General features: G+C 39.3%; 1 pseudogene; it reads right to left on the bottom strand.

Annotated features, from left to right (window-relative positions):
* Positions 1-7,108: 7,108 nt before the first annotated feature.
* LOC146906447 (uncharacterized) lies at positions 7,109-10,395 on the bottom strand (annotated as a pseudogene).
* Between the last annotated feature and the right edge of the window lie 1,195 nt (positions 10,396-11,590).

Genomic DNA, 11,590 nt, shown 5'->3' with positions numbered 1-11,590 from the left:
TTCCTAGCGATCGCCAAGATCTACATCGCCTACGAGGAGGAGCTGATAATTCTACAATAGTTAGTATTTTTACCATCATTTTTAAGTAGCTTTAAGTTAAGTTGAATCAATTCAGCGTGTTTTTGGAGTCAAACTGATATTAAAAGAGGATTTTGAAAATTCGCGGTTGTGTTGGTTATTCTTGTTTATAATTATCTTTAACCAAACAAATTCTTGGAGTTTGTGTCTATTTATTTTTGACAGGTCGAGCTGATAAAGTGAACTTAGTTTCGAGCAGTCATGAATGGTTAATTCAAGCACGTAATCGAAGTTTTGAAGCATGAAAGACCGATGAGCAATGTTCAACGCGAGACAAATCTCCAGCAAGTGCATAACCATAGCTTTTTATTGAAGTCAATTGTGTTTTGCATTGGTAGCACATATGATGTGTAATTTGCCTTCTTATATTTTACTCATGTTGTCGCCTTACACCAAAATTGTATGCCTTTGCCACAAAGAAAAAAAATCAATGTACAAGGGCCCACTTTCACTACACTAATGCAGCAAAGAAAGGTCAACGAGAAACAAGAGAAAAAGCCTAAAAAAATCTGCACACGTGGAGGAGCATGGTATTTGAGAAACCGGGTATAAAAGGCCAGAGAAAAAGAAGAACGAGAGGGTCGAAAGAACTGAAGGAGAACACGATTACGCGAAGCACAGTGACGGCTGCGATTTCGGAGACCAATTGGAGGGTGATTCAATTGGCTTTGATCATCATTCAACTGCAATTTTATGTGTAATTTTCAATTCTCTTTTAACTTTTGACAAACATCATGAGTAGCTAATTCTTCTGCTGTTAGGGATGAGATTATCAGATGACAACTTTTGTTATGTGACTTTCTTTTGGTTATTGAAGAAGTTTATTGAATCATTTTTCTTATCTCTGTTCTTAATGCTTTTATTGCTTGGCCGCCTTTAAATTGATTTACGGTTTATATTGTGAAACGGAAGTTGAATTTATAAACGCTTGAGATAAGAAATTCTTGCCTTTGTCGTCTAGGAATAGATGCAAACCCTTGAAACCAATTACCCAATTACGAATTCTTGTTCAATCATACTTAATTCTAATCTTAAATTCACTAAGGAATTAGGGGTTATTTTAGGATTAATGGTTCTGTCACTAAGGAATCAGGGCAAGAATAAAGTAGAGAATTCGGTAATGATTCGATAAGTCGATTCAATAGTCATATTCAAGTTGTTAGCTCAAGATAGTCATCTAGTGAAACTCATCCCTGTCGACAGTTTTATTATTATAACGTTCAAACCAATTTTACTTTGCTTAATTTTCATTATTGCAATCGACCAAATTCAGTACCTTTTTGTTCAATTAAGTTATAAATATTATTCGACAGTATAACGCAATCCTCGAGTTCGACACTCGGTCTTACCGTTTTAATTTTACAACTTGCACGATTTCAGGCAGCGGAGCTTTACCGTCAGAGTGCTGTAGCCAGGATTAATGCTTTTGACAGGTTTGCTAGCCCACTCGAGATGGAGAATTATTTTGCAGAGGAGAGACAGAGAGGGGCTAGAGCAGAGGAGCGCATTCTAGCAGAGTATTATAGGATTCAGGCTGAGAGACAACCGGATGCAGACACTCAACCTATCTATTATCCGTTTCCACCTACAGGACCAGAAGGGTCATCAGGAGCACAACATTGATTTAGGCACCATATCTAGCCCAAACAACAACTCTTTTTATTGCTTTCAGTATTTGCTTTTGTTTTTCTTTTGTTATTTATGTTTGAAGAACATTTTGTATGGAGTCAGTTTCAGTAGTGTCTGGTGTTTGAATTGATATTCCCCTATTTTGTAATGCATCTGAATTTGTTTATTATCAATGAATTTGCTTTTCTTGAAATTTACCAGTTCAGTAACAAAGACTTCATCAATGGTTTGTCAAAAGTTCAAAGGAGGTAGTGCTTGCATGATTCTATAAGGGAAGTGTACGACAGGAACGATGCTTAGGTAGCCACAACTTCCAGAAACCTCAGCTTGTAAGGTTATAGCCAAATTTTGTTTTTCAATTTTTACAAATATGAGTGTTTCCATGTGGATGCTATTTCTGAGATTTGCGATGTTTCTTTGTAATTGATTGGTCATATATTTGTACACACTAAGGCAAATTGCTTGTACCTTGAGCCTTTGTAGCCCACCTTTGTTTATATTTAGGCATGGCAATGGGGCGGGGTGGGGACGGGTTTTACATTCCCCGTCCCCATACCCGATTCTCATATACTTACCCGTTACCCTACCCATACCCAACGGGGATGGGAAATTGAACCCCATCCCCGTCCCCAACGGGTTCGGGTATCCCCGCCCCATCCCCGTCCCCTCATTGAATAATTTTTTTTAGTAAAAAATAGAAGATTTTTTGCAACCCCTAGAGAAATATTGTAATGCATTATCCAACAATATGTCCACTTTAACATTTGTTAGACCGATTGATTTAGTTGCTCCTTTAAATATCAATGGTAGTTTTTATAACACGACAATTATCAAATAATATAACATGACATATCAACATAAAATAGTTTTATGCATTCGGGACGGGTTTGGGTATGGGTTCGGGGTGGGTACCTATATACCCGTTACCCGTCCCATACCCGTGATTTGAAATCGGGGAAAACCCAAACCCATACCCAAACCCAGTCAAAACGGGGAAAACCCGTCAAATTGGGTTTGGTTCGGGTGGGTAACCACGAGTATGGGTTTTGTTGCCATGCCTTATATTGAATTATCCTTTGTTTAAACCAAGTTGAGCCACTAGGATTTAGACCCCTTTGTTTCGGTGACTAACCACATTACAAGCCTAGAGACCTTAGGAATGTACCCAAAATTTTGTTGGAGTTAGGCATGTTTATGTGTGTTATATTTGAAAAGTTTAAGTTTGGGGTTGCTCTCGGAACTAGCAACATTCTAAGTTTGGGGTAGGGGTACTAGAGAAAGAAAAATAAAGAAAAATAAAGAGATCACTTGGTGCTAAAAAGAATATAAGCATGATAAAAAAAAAGCTGAAATGTCAAACTTTGCAGCTCAAAAAAAAAATATGCTTCAAGATAAGTGATCGGTTGTTCAAAGTTTTTAATGATTTTCTCTAGTCCCCGGATTTAATTGTGAATTGGTGTTATGGTGTGTGGTATGTTCTAGATCCGTAGGTTGATGTCTAACTCCGTTGTTTTTCTTAAACCTACTTTCCAAATTTATCCCACCCCTAACCTAAGCCCCGTTATAACCTGAAAAGTCCTTAAAAGTGTGTACATAATATTGACTTTGATTGATGCTTAGAAATTTTTCAAGTTTTGGTAATATTAGTAGTTCTACATGTCGACTGTGTGAACCCTGTTATATTCAATATTGTTGCGAGAAGTTGTGGAATGGATGTGTTACCAAGCAAGTTAGCTCATCAATTGCTAAAAGGGAGATGAACTTTTAACATGATCATTGGTGGGGTAAGTGTTACTTCTCTGTTATTTTTCATTTGAAGTTGGTTCCTTGAGGACAAGTAACGATGCAAGTTTGGGGTTGTGATGACACTCTGTCATCTCTCTTTTATTAGTTGTTTTCATTCAACTTTTGTGTCAAAAATCATTGTAATTCTGGAGCTATAAGGGTCAGAAAGTGCAGAAATCAGGAACTTCACAAAGAATGCTTCGGGCCCAGAATTCTTACTATCGGGCGCCGAATTGAAGCGAAGGCAGAAGACCTTGTTGGTACGACAATTATCGGGCGCCGAACTGGTAAGTTCGGGCGCCGATTTGCGAAGCTTCAGAAGACCAGCCAGTTCGTAATTAATTGGGCGCCGAACAGGAGGGTTCGGGTGCCGATTTCTGAGGGCAAGAAAAGAGCCTCTGCCTCGACATTAATTGGGCGTCGAACAGGAAGGGTTCGGGCCCCGATTTCGCGCAGTCATGGGCCTATGGATCTGATATTCTGCAGTTCGGGCACCGAATTTTACACTTCGGGGCCCGATTTTTCGCCTGTCTATTTAAGCAAGCTGCGTTTTCTGATTAAGGGTTCACGTTATTGGCGATAGAAAGACATAGAAACTCAAGGAAAGCGATTTTGGAGCACTATTGGAGGAGATTCATCAAGAAGAGTTCATGAATTGTTCTTGTAATCTATCTTTTACTCTTTCTTTTTGTTTAGCTGCTATGTGTAACTAAACCCTCCATTGTTGGAGATGAGTAACCCTAGATGAACATGATTGTTATTTGACCTAATTTTATTTATTGATGAATTTCATTGAATTGCTTCTCTTATCTCCGTTCTTAATGCTTTTATTGTCTGGCCGTCTTTAAATTGATTTACGATTTATATTGTGATACGGAAGTGGAATATATAAACGCTTGAGATAAGAAATCCTTGCCTTTGTAATCTAGGAATAGATACAAACCCTTGGAACCAATTAAGAATCCTTGTTCGTTCATGCTTGATTCTAATCTTAAAATTCACTAAGGAATTAGGTGTTTATTTTAGAGTTAACGTTTCTGTCACTAAGGAATTAGGGCACGAATTTTATAGAGGATCCGGTAGCAATTAGGTGAGTCAATTCAATAATGAGAATTAGGTTAATAACATGAAATAAGTCATCTAGTAAAACTCATCTCCAACACTTTTATCTTTATTAATTTGAACTATCTTTACCTTGTTTAATTTCCATTATTGCACTAAAAACAAGCTCCGTAACCTTTTGTTCAATTAAGTCTTAAATACAATTCAATAGTATAACGCAATCCTCGAGTTCGACACTCGGTCTTATCGTTTTATTTTACTACTTGCACGATTTCGTACACTTGCGAAAATCGCCATCAGGAGCTGTACGCGGACATCCTTAACAAATCCAGGAAGGAGGAACCTGCCGCTGAAGCCTCCAAAAAGCCCTTCCATGAGAAAAAGAAGGAAGGCAAAGCTACTCGGGAAAGCAAGAGGCCCAACGGTCACTTCACCGAGTACACTCCCTTGGCCATGTCAAGAGAAAAAATCCTTGCTTAGATCGCCATAGCCGATCTGAATGAAGCTGGCATCAAACCACCAAAGGCTCTGACACATGAGAGGAAGGGGATCGACAAGACAAAGTACTGTCGATTCCACAAATGCTACGGCCACACCACCGATGACTGCATCCATCTGAAGGATGCCATTGAGCTCCTTATCCAGAGAGGCTGGCTCAAACAGTTTGTCAAGAACCCGGAGGCAGAAAAAAAGACCGTCGAGCTCATCGGTGACGGTTCTGAACCTGGCAAAACCATCACCATGTCCATGGAACATTTCGGTGATTTCCCTGACAACGTGGATATCACCCCTACTCATGCACATGGGAACAGTTCCCCACTGCCAACGTCATCACAGGAGGAACGCTGAACGTCTCCATGGGGAGCATGAAGTGGAAATTCGAGGAACTCATGAGCGTCAACTCGCTGGCCCCCTCCAATCACGGAGGAAGGCCACCTTTGGCATTCTACGATTCAGAACTTCCTGGTGGAGCTTCAAATTCCGTCATCCCAAATATTCCAAACCTTACGCACACTCTTACGCACACAAAAAATGACAATTAACTAACAATACTGAAAACCATATGCCCAATATTCCAAACCTTTGGTTTAAATTAATAATAAAAAACCAAACTGGATCATCTAAAATCATGCCAATGAAGTAGATATGTCATGAACACGAATTCACCATCCAACTAAAACATAAAAACTTAAAAGAAAGACAGACATTACATCATACTGTGGGGCCTTTGTGGTGGTGTCGTTGTCACACATCTCACTTACATCTTTATTTTTTTCATTGAGGCCTTGAGGGGAAGAACTTGTGTTGGTGTTGTCTTTGGTGGAGCAACGAACAATGGGGTTTAGGGTTTTTCTTGTTATAAAAATGGGTTTTAGGGTTAAATATATACGTATGTGAGCTTATATGTAATGTGTTCAGAGGTTAGGTTGGAACGGTGTTAGTTAAATATATTGTCCGGATGAATCAAACTTAATTGGTTTAAGTTGAATTAAAACCCCGTATTTTTTTAATGTCAAACTCGAACCAACTCAATCTGATAAATGAGTTGATTTGGATTGGGTCATCGGGTCATTAAACATTTTAAATATATCAGTTTAAGGTTACATGAAAAAATTGTTTCCTTTTACTAAATAACACACTTATTTGAGAAAGTAGAAATATAGAAATACTATTAAGACCAACTCCACAAGGAATCTCCTGAAATTGAATTCCACATCTTCATCTTTGGTGATTATCTTGTTGGACTCTCTTTTTCTTTTTTTCCAACATCATAATGTCCAAAGCTCTTATGCAACTGCTCATAATCCTTTTTGTTTTAACACTTGTTCTTAAAAATAATCAGGTGATATCTTTTACCGTACCGCCCTCATGAGTAAAAATAATCTAAATTTGTCATTCAACTTAATTTTTTCAGTAAACCATTGTACCCTTAGAGCATAATTATAAATTATCCATGGGTGCTTTTGCCAATTTTTATCCACGTGTGACACCATAATTATCCTTCATGCACAACTATATAAATTAATTTTTAATTTACTAAAACATCCATTTTCCACAAGAAGCTCCATAATAAACATCCATTTTCGTTGTTAAATAAATTATTTTCTAATATTATTTTCTCGTATTATGATGATCAATGTCATTTGCGAATGACTTAATGGGCCTAATTGAATCAAATTTTGAGTTTTACTTTTCCCACCCTATGCCCTTCCTTGAGCGCCCTATTTTATTCCAAAATTACCCTCGGAGTATTCCAGATTTTACAATCCGGATACGTCCGGATTGTATAATCCAGATTTCACCAGTACACAGAACTAAAACAGATTTGCATGTAATTGTGGTTTTTATCATTGGTTTTCAATAAATCATTATATATGTATGTATAAAAGGCGATTAACTTAACTATTATATCAAAAAATGATTATATATATATATATATATATATATATATATCAATATATATCATTATACCAAAAAAGAGTTGAATTTATATCATTACACATTTCACCTAATGATATACATTTAAACTAAACTAATGATATATATATCTAATCTATGACGCCGAAAGATCAATGGAGCTATCATCATTTTCAGCCTTCACACTAGGACCAGGATCAACAGGACCAACCCTCTCATCGGGATCAAGATTTTCAATAATGTACAATTCTTCATCATCTTTTACCACCGCTTGACCCACCGCCCGACTTAGCTTATTATAATCTACCATCCAGCTGGCATATCTATCAGGCCAGCTGTCTGCATCCTCTCGATGGTGTCGTCTCCATAGGTTGCAAGTGGGAGGAATCAGACAATCATCCTTCAAATTCAATGCCATAAAATGGTTGTCATTCACATATGTTGGACACATCAATGGAGAGATACTTGGCGGCGGACCACATAGAGGGAAATAGGTTGCCGAGCGCCCTAACCCAATGGACAACATAACAACCGCATGGTTGAATTTCTGTGCGATGAGGAAACCCATATCCGGCATTGTCATTCATTTATCCCGTGGTGCATTGCCAATACCGGCGTAGGATAGAGCATCTAAGACCTCATTAGACTGCCTATCATCATTAATCATCCTCCGATATCGGGCATTTTCTACACTGATAAGCTCTTTGTAAAGGTTGTACTGGACTAATGTGTGATCATCAAAAATCAAGTTACATAGGACCGCAATTGCTCGGAACCCACAATGGCCATCACCGGGTACATCTGTAACCTTTTCAATAAAGCCATGCATCCAAATTGGGATTTGGTCTTTGTGTGGCATGTCGACTTTAATGGGTGTTGGCATCTTCAGATTTTTTGGAGTTGGCTTAGGAGGAGTAGAAGACATGTTGCTTTTCCGTGCACTCTTTCTACTTGTCCTTGTTGATCTTATTTGTGAACCTTGTGTCTCTTGCTTCTGGGAGTCAACAATCTCCCATTGGGAAGGGTCCCGCCTTGTCGATCGAATTCTTTGCTTATCTTTCTTAGGAGCTCCTTTGGTGGTGACCTTATTTGGCGGTGGACGCATAAAGGTGGTCTCCGATAAAACAAATTGTCGGAATTGTTCCTTGAAATACAACTTCATGTTGTAATCGGCGTCCTTGAATCGAGCCTGCAATGTGTAAGAAAATTGTCATTTTGGTTGTTGCTGAAAAATAGGCAGAAATATGCATTCTGGTTTATGCACTGATATGGTCCGGATTTCAAAATTCGGAATATAAAATCCGAAACTTCCCGATACACCCTTTGCATGAGCCTTAAATGCGCACTAAATGCGCTTTCATGGGGCGTAAATGGTACCTTTCGGATTATATAATCTGAATCCCAACAATATTGTCTGGATTTTATAATCCGGATTGCACCAATATAGGAAATTGAAACAGAAATCCTGGGCAGAACCTAAAGTAACACAGTTTTTTAAAAATATACCTGAAGAATATCCCATTCTGGCAATAGAGAGATGTTTGTTTAATGAATCTTCGGGTCAACCTCGGACTCGAACCTCAACCTCTTCCAGTGAGTGTGAATTCCAAACGGAGGGCGGTGCCGTTCTTGATCTTCAAACCAATCATACACGCACACGGTAATCCGTAAGTGATCAAACTCAAACAACCACATTTTGATTTATCCGTACCAATTTCAAGTGCTTTATTATACTCCGCTACGAGATGATGCAAAGCTTCCCTTGAAATGTTTCGGATCAACCTAGACCACAACACCTTTCCTTTGAACTAATGTTCAAGCATGATAATGCTCGTCTGAAACGAAGCATGTATTGCTGTATGTTGCAACTCTAGCATGTCATGAACGGATTTCCAGTTTGTACTCAAATCACCCATACTACTACTCAGATACTTTTTCAACCGAGCGTGTGCAGATTCAACTCTGTTTGTTGTAGTATTCCCCATATGAAGGTTTTTGTCAACCCAAAACCTCACAAACTTCTCCTTAACCGGATCCAAAATTGTCTTTTCAACATAATCCAAAAACTTAGGAAATTTTGCGCATACAACTTTGAACCAGGTACAATTATCAATATATGCTTCCTCCGTTTCAGAGTCCACGATATCCATCCATGCAGCCATCACAGTATTCACCACCAAAGCAGGCCTAATCGCTTGCCCATTCTTGTCTTTGAGATCCGTCACTTTGCAATCCAATTTACACTTTGTTCTCACATTTTGTCCAATGTGATATGAGCACAACAAAGTAGTAGCTTTAGCGAAAACCTTTTCCACAGCATTGATCAAAGCATTGTCCCGATCAGTGACAACTACTTTGGGATAGAAATCTTTGGAGTGCAACATCTCACAACACCTCTCAAGAGCCCAATAAACATTGTCTTGCCTCTCAGACATCATATAGGCAAAAGCAATAGAGAATGTTTTCATGGTAGAGGTGTTACCGACAAACTCAAGCAATGGAAGACGATACTTGTTTGTCTTGTATGTGGAATCAAACACAAGCACCGTGGAGAACATGTTTAACAACTTGATAGAATATGGATGTGCCCAAAAAACATCACTGACTTCATCTGAATCAGGATACTTCCTACAATGATAAACATATCCATTATCAACCAAAGACTTCAAGAGATGTACCCCTAATGGACCGCCTATATTTGTAACAAGCATTATAAACGTGTTTGATACTAGTTGAAGTGGTGCGGTTCCCCTTGTTTAAGTTGGTAAGCATTTGCCTCGGAGGAACGTTTGAATCCACCATCTCTTCAAGATGAACACGTTCATTTGGGTTTAGACGACCGACGGTTTTATGACCTTTCAACACATCTGTCAAGTCATGGTTGTGTTTACCATCACCTACTTTGAGGCTCCAATCACCACCAGTCAACAAGTAACCTCTCAGCCGAAACGGACACTCGCATTTAACCGAACCAGCTATCTTGCGCCGACTCTTTCTCTTGTACTCGGTGTATGAACCTCCCCTTTCACATATCAAAGCAACAAATACGCTTCTTCCATTGCCACCGTTATCGGATTTACCAATAACAGTGGAAAAACCAAGCTTCCTAGCTTTCTCTCAAACCCACTCCAACAAATCATTCTGTGTTGCAAACTTTTGTTTAGTGGTAAAATGTTCTCGCTGGTCAATACAAACAGCAAAAACTGGAGCTGGTACAACAGGAGGAATAGGAGGACGAACATCCTCTACTTTCGAACCGCTTAGACAAATTTCAAGTTTCGGTGGTGGTGGTGGGGGATTCTCGGATTTGGCATTTCCGGAATCATGCACATCTTCAAGTAAAAGAAGCGGCAACACAATAGGAGATTCATTCTGAGGTGGATCATCATTTGGGGCATCAACAGGAACAACCATGACTGAAAACAGTGCGAAGCAGAGTCAGAAAATGAACACAGTTTCTGCATTGGTGCTGTCCGGAATCCGAAATCCTGAACGCATGAATGCACTCTGGAATTGATATTCTGGAACCGTACAGTGCAGATCATACGACATGATCAAAAGTGAATCGCTTAAAAATCGATTAGAGGAAGGTTTATATACACATTACCTTTGCATTCAGATGAAAATGATGATGTTAACCCCCCTTGATGGCCAGATTGATGCTCCAAACCATATTTTCGCCCTAAATGGAGTGTTTTTTTAGAGGTGTAGGGAGTGTTTGTGATAAAGGTGGTCTGCTTCAGCTAGGTTCTGGAGAACTATATATAACCTAGCTGTTCGTAGTCCGTTTTCCGGAAAAACACGACTATTTTTCCCGCTCAGTTTAAATACAGGGTGTGCGGATTTTGTATTTCGGAATGTAACTATTGTGTCTGGATTTAGTTTTTCGGATTGTCTTTCACCCTGACCAAGCCCAAGTTTCACAAGTCACATGAAACAAGGTGATTTGCTAATCATTTCGGATTATATGAGCCGAATTCTGTCCGAATTATACAATCCGGACAAAGGGTAGTTTGGTCAAAATCACAAGCCGCGCAAGAAGGCAACATGGTGGGAAAAGTAAATCCCTCAAATTTTATGTTCATAGTCACACGATGGTCCAACAACTCCAAGGTACAAAGAAGGAGACGATGAAGATCCGGATAATGAGTTTGTGACCGGAGGCAGAGCTGTCAAAACGGGTGGCCCGACCCGTTTAGGCCCGGCCCGACCGGGTAACGGGCTTTTTAGGGCCGGGCTGAAAAGCCCGGTTTGTATATGGGCTGCAAATATAGAGCCCGAGCCCGGCCCTTTACGGGCTCCCGGGCTAACGGGTCGGCCTGGGCCCTTGTTTTCCTCTTTTTTTTCTTTCTTTCATCTGCACATAAATAACGCATGCATATGATAATAACAACTGCTGCAACTAAACATATAAAGAGACAAGTTAGCGAAGGATGAACTATTTTGAATAATTGATAAACTTACCTCTTGCAACTACTGCAGGAGCGACAATACCATTTCATGGAATGGAATGAAGCAGTTTATTAAAAGAAGTTCAAATCTCTATGATGCAAACTAGTCCTACAATGATAATTAAACAGAGAGTACATAGCAAAGCTTGAAGAGAAGTGGCTTTCTC

This window comes from Medicago sativa, chromosome 7, assembly GCF_051527215.1.
Source record: "Medicago sativa cultivar Bolivia chromosome 7, Bolivia_mono, whole genome shotgun sequence".
NCBI lineage: Eukaryota > Viridiplantae > Streptophyta > Magnoliopsida > Fabales > Fabaceae > Medicago > Medicago sativa.
Note: the sequence above shows the minus strand (reverse complement) of the source record. Positions and strands in the feature narration are given on the sequence as shown.